The sequence below is a fragment of the Tenrec ecaudatus genome, chromosome 4, assembly GCF_050624435.1.
Source record: "Tenrec ecaudatus isolate mTenEca1 chromosome 4, mTenEca1.hap1, whole genome shotgun sequence".
NCBI classification, from domain to species: Eukaryota; Metazoa; Chordata; class Mammalia; order Afrosoricida; family Tenrecidae; genus Tenrec; species Tenrec ecaudatus.
In genome coordinates, this window is record NC_134533.1 from 20,917,295 (window position 1) to 20,923,117 (window position 5,823).

Consider the following 5,823-nt stretch of genomic DNA (forward strand, 5'->3'; position numbering starts at 1 on the left):
AAAAACTATCACTCTTATCAACCAAATTTGACTGATAGTAACTTTGTGGGAAACAGAACTGCCCTCATGAATTTTCAAAGCTGAAAATCTTTATATTTTTAATTAAAATTTTTTGTAATTGTTTTATTGACATGTCTTACATTTTCCAATATGTCCATTCACATCCAATCCTGTTGTTCAATCCCATCTGGTGGGGGTGTTTGTAGGGAACTGCATATCCCTCTACCCTGGATTTAAGCCATGTACGACCTTTATGAATTTACTCTCAGTTTCCTGCCATAGAAGCTGCCCTGTGATTTTACTGCCCTTTGTCTTAATTCCCTCCAGTGGGTGGCTGCCTTGACCCTTGCTAGGATTGGTGCTCTTTTACTAGCAGCTGCTATGTTCATTGGTCAATACATGACTGGTGGCATCTCCCCCCAGGCGTAAGGTATGCTTAATTAGCATACTTACCTGTTTGATCAGTTTCCCGCCATTTCTTCCTTATTTAGAGATGCACAACTATTGCCTCTCTCAGCTGTACCTTATTTTACAGGTGACGTAATGGTGCCAGCCCTTCGCTGGCTATTTAAACCTCTGCTCTCAACTCAATAAATGAGGCTTGATCAGATTACTGTCTTGCCTCCATCTCTCCGTGCCCTTGCCGATTTTCATTCCCAGTCCTTCTTTCAGGTACCCACGTTGTTGATGTCCCGCTGGATGGGACAGTTATTCAATCATAGATGCTATACTCTCCCAACCCCTTCCCCCCAATCCCACTCCCTCCTTCCATACCCATAGGCAACCACTATTCCTGTCACTGTCTCTGAGGGGTCATCTATCTTGACCTTTGCACCCTGAGTCATCTTAAATATATACATGAACATACACAAATATAACATGATCAATGAGGTAAAATGTATTTTAAAACCTTACTAGGAAGTGGAGGAAATGTTAAAGAACTAGAGGATAATTATGCGGTTCATCAGTGCCATATAGCACACTAGCTCTATCATCTGCTCTGTGTAGCCTTTTTGAGAGGGTCTTTTTAATCATCTTGCAGGTGGGTTTGGATCTCCATTGCATCCATGCCTCTTCACATGGAGTTGGTTGCATGTTTTTGAACTTTTAAAACTTCTTCCCATCAACACCTCATGATCACAGGGATTGGTGTGCTTCTTCCATTGGGGATTTCTTGCATCCCTGATAGACGAATGCTTATTTAATTACAAGCCTTTAAGACCCAAGACACTATATTTTTTAATAGCCAATCATCATCAGCTTTCTTCACATTTGCTTTTGCATCTGTTTCGTCTTCAGTGACCATGTCAGTAAATCTTTATGAACACACAACAGCTCACATTCTCTCTTGAAAGTTGTGAATTTGAATTACGGACCTTGCAGTTAGAAACCCATTCAGTACATGTACATGGATGTAAAGGCAATTGTGTGAACAGAACAATGAGATATCACTTCAGGCAAGGTATGTATCATAATTGTATCCTCTCATCATGCTTATTTAATTTGTGTGCTGAGAAAATATTTAGAGAATAGCTTATATGAAGATGAATGAGGCATCATGATTGGATTAGGATTTATTAACCTTCAATATGCAGATGACAATTTTGCTTGCTGAAAATGAGGACGTGAAGCCCTTGCTAATGAAGATCAAGGGTTGCAGCTTTCAGTATGGATTGCAACTCAGTATGAAAAAGACCCAACCCTTATACACGAACCAATAGGTAATATCATGATACAATGGGGAAAAGGGTGAAATTGTAAAAGGTTTCATCTTGCTTATATCTATAACCAGAGTTCATGGAAGCACCAGATAAGAGATCAAACTACACTATGTGTTGCACTGGGTACGCCTTCTGAACAAGACCTCTTTTGAGTACTGAAATGTAAGGAGGTTATTCTGAGGGCTAATGTGCACCTAACCCAAGCAACGGTAGTTGTAATGGCTTCATATGCTTGTGAAAGCTGGTCACACACTAAGGAAACCTGAAGGAGAATCAATGCATTTGAACTGTGATGCTGATAAAGAATATTGAAAGTACCATGAACTACCAACATGACAAACAAATCTGTTTCCAAAGAAGTACAGCCAGAGTGCTCCTTGGATGCAAGGGTGGAGACCCTTTGTCTCACATAGTTTGGAGAGGTTGTCAAGAGAGACTAGTCCCTGAAGAAAGACATTGTTCTTCCAGCATGGTAAAATGGAGGGACAGTGAGAAAGAGGAAGCGATGGACAAGATGGATTACACAATGATTACAGCAACAGATTGGAACATAAGAACAATTGTGAATGAAGCTGGCCTGGGTAGTTTTTAGTTCTGTTGTGCATGGGTTGGCTAGGAGTCAAACAGATGGACTTCAGGGCACCTAAAAACAACAGCAGCATGGCTTTAAAATTTGGGTCCAGTTTAGTTATCTCTGTGGTGGTTCTAAAAAGTGAAGGGACATATATGCAAATATAACCTTTTCCGTTCATTGATTCACAAATGAACACACACACTTCTCAGAACTAACAGCACCAACTATCCTGTCACCTCAGTGTCTGCTAGTCCTCCATCACTGAATGCATAAAACTCAGCAAAGGATCTTAGTATTGATTCAAATACTTAAAGACTGTAGTTACCTCTACAAAGAACGAAAAATTCCTTGGAACAGTGCCTGCTTAAAAATCCTCCTGGTGATTCCAATGACCAACATAGCTTGAGAAGCACTCACCATGCTCATCATAAAATAAAGGAAAGGGACTTCCGTAGGGACCTACTGAGCACACGTCTAATCTGCAATAAGAACTATGAATTCCCAGACCCAGGGAATCTTCATTATAGCGTCTATTTCAGATATTTTGTTGTTTTTTAAAAAATCTTTCCTCTCTTTAAATCTGTGATTTCTTCAACATCATCAAGGATTTTTTGAACACTCACAATATATGGTCCATATTCAACAAATATTTTTGTGTGCACATAAATACTACAACCATAAATAGTCAAAAGGGTATGCATAATGCATATAACAACTGGATAACCATAATTGTGGAAAGGAAGATGAAACAATAGAGAGATAATCAATGGTATGTTTGCCTGCAATATAAAAATTATATAAAACCTCCACCATGCAGCGCAAGCTGAAGAAGGAAATAATGACCCAAGACCAGATATCTGCTCACCTGAGCATGTCATTTGTTTATTTGTTCAGCATGGTCTCCAGAGGGAATTCCAGAGGGGATCTGGTTAGTTAAGTCAAGCAAGCAGCGAGAAAGGACTCATTGCCTTCTGTAAACTTGCTGTGTCATATGGAAAAATGGGTGAATGCATAAAATAGTGATTTTTCCATGTAGGATGCATCACATCTACCTATTGATTGACTAAATTGAGGACAATGAAAAATGGTAACTGAATAAGACAATTACCCTCTTGAAAATCAAAGAGGGTCTATTTTTATTCAACTCCTTCTGATCTTTTAAGTCATGTCATATTAACTAGGATTCTTGGCTATAGATTTGAGGTAAAAATTAGAATTAGTGAGCAGCAGTATATTGAAAGGCTTATAAAAGGTAAAACTACTCTAATATTATTAGTGCTTGGGCAAAGAAAATGGGTCTGACAGAAAGTAAGTGTCGGTTCTTTTTTTTCTCCAAAGACCAGAGGCCAAAAGCACATATTTTGCTTTTTAAACTTGTGTTATATCGTTTTTTCATTCTCCGTGCCATTCCCTTTCCATTCCTTGCATTCTAGATTTATTTTTCACAAGATTCTAGATTTTAGTGGGATTTTTATCAGACTGCTATATCTTTGATCATTACTAATTTTCTTGTAGTATTACTTTTGTTGTTATTCATATAGCATCGCAGTTATAAATACTACATAGATTTTTACTATTTATTTTACTACTTTTTTACTATTTAAGGAAAATAGGCACAGCTTTAGAGGAGAATACAGCCATGCTGAATATTATTATGATTGCATTTTAGTTTCATAAGACTTCTCTGGCCTAGACATAATCATAAATTAACTGATAATGAAATATTGGATGAAATTTAATAATAATAATTAATGTGCCCTTCTGTAGAGTGAGTTAGTGTTTCATTTGTTTCTCCCAACCACCTGCAAGGATGATATTGGTTCCTTCATCTAATAGTTGAGTTTACAAAAACATTAAAAACATCCACTAAAACTATCATTATTTCATACTACTTGACATTATGTTCCAGAAAACCTTCCTACCACACAGCTTCTTCATTACAGTGTACACATCTCCATTTCTAAGGGTTAAAATTAGGGGATTTAACATGGGGGTGATGAGGGAGTAAAATACAGCCACCATCTTAACCTCAGAAAACGTAGTATCATGGTGCTTGTACATGAAAGTAAAAAGACCAAAAAAGTTGATGACCACAGCAATGTGAGAGCCACAAGTGGAGAGGGCTTTGCACCTGCCCTCAGGTGATTGCTTTCTGAGGGACACCAGGATGACAGCATAGGAAATTAACAAGGTAATAAAGCTCCCTAGAACAATGATCACAGTGTTGTCATAGCAATACCAACAACATAAGTATCTGTGTAAGCCAGTTTCAAGAGAGGATGGATATCACAAAAGGAGTGGTCAATCTCATTGGGTCCACAAAAGGGTAGCTGGACCAACAAAGCCACTTGGATAATGGAGTGTAAGAACCCATCTATCCATGTCCCCAGTAACAATTTATTGCACCTGTTCTGTTCCATTATGGTCATATAGTGTAAAGGTTTACAGATGGCCACATACCTATCATAGGCCATAAGAATAAGGATGAAGATCTCAGTACAGCCAAAGAAATGTACCCCAAAGAGTTGAGACATGCAACCCACATAGGAGATTGCTTTACTCTTGGCTAAAAAGTCAACAATCATGTTGGGAATTATAACGGAGGAGTAGCAGATGTCGACAAAAGGCAGATAGTTGAGAAAGACATACATTGGAGATGTGAAAAAGTTGCCCACTCATACTGTCAGCATGATGAGAAGGTTTCCCAGAAGAATAGTTGCATAGGGAAAACAAAACAAAACCAGAAAACAAACTTCTACCACTGTGTTTGAGAAAGTGCAAAGAGATTGAACACCGTTACATTGCTTCTTTTTTCCATGGAATTAGCTTAGCAGGACAAGCTTCCTAAGAGGTAATTAATTTGGCTGAAAAATATGAAAAGGACCAAGAACATTACTTCTGTTTTAGGGAAAGAATGTATAATCATAGTACTTCAAAATAGATGAGTGTTGCTTGTCATGCATAGTCAAATAAATACATTCTGACAAACTTATCACCATCCAGCAATCCATTGCAGATGGGGCACCATAGTCCCAAGAGTTCAGACAAATCCCTTATACCAAACATCAAGCCAAGGATTCCAGATCTCTTACCATTTTTAAAGAGTTATTCATTTGTTTGACTTTAAACATTTGCCCCATTCTTGTTCCGTATAAGCACTAGGACTACTTTTCAAACAAGTTCTCTCTTAGGTGTTATTAGACGCTGCAAAGAGTTAACGTACTCAGCTGCAATACAAAAGTCTACCTGTAAGTGCCTTGGGAGGAAGCCCTTAAAAAATAGTAGAGAAAATCATTTGGAAAAATATTTATCTTGAGCATTATGCTCTTTTAAAATTCATGGGATTGGATTGACCACAGCAACTCAAGGATCAGATAGGAACCACGGGGCAATGACTTTATGTTAATACAGGAGGAACAATTCTGAAGAAAAACTCTCATTGCCATCAAGTCCATGGACACTGGCTCCTGGTGAACTGATAGAACAGGGTAGAACTGCTCCTGTCAGTTTCTAAGGCTGTACCTGTTT

At 38.2% G+C, this 5,823-nt stretch overlaps 1 pseudogene; it reads right to left on the reverse strand.

The window, feature by feature from the left end:
- Positions 1-4,173: 4,173 nt before the first annotated feature.
- On the reverse strand, positions 4,174-5,113 carry LOC142445740 (olfactory receptor 4S2-like; annotated as a pseudogene).
- Between the last annotated feature and the right edge of the window lie 710 nt (positions 5,114-5,823).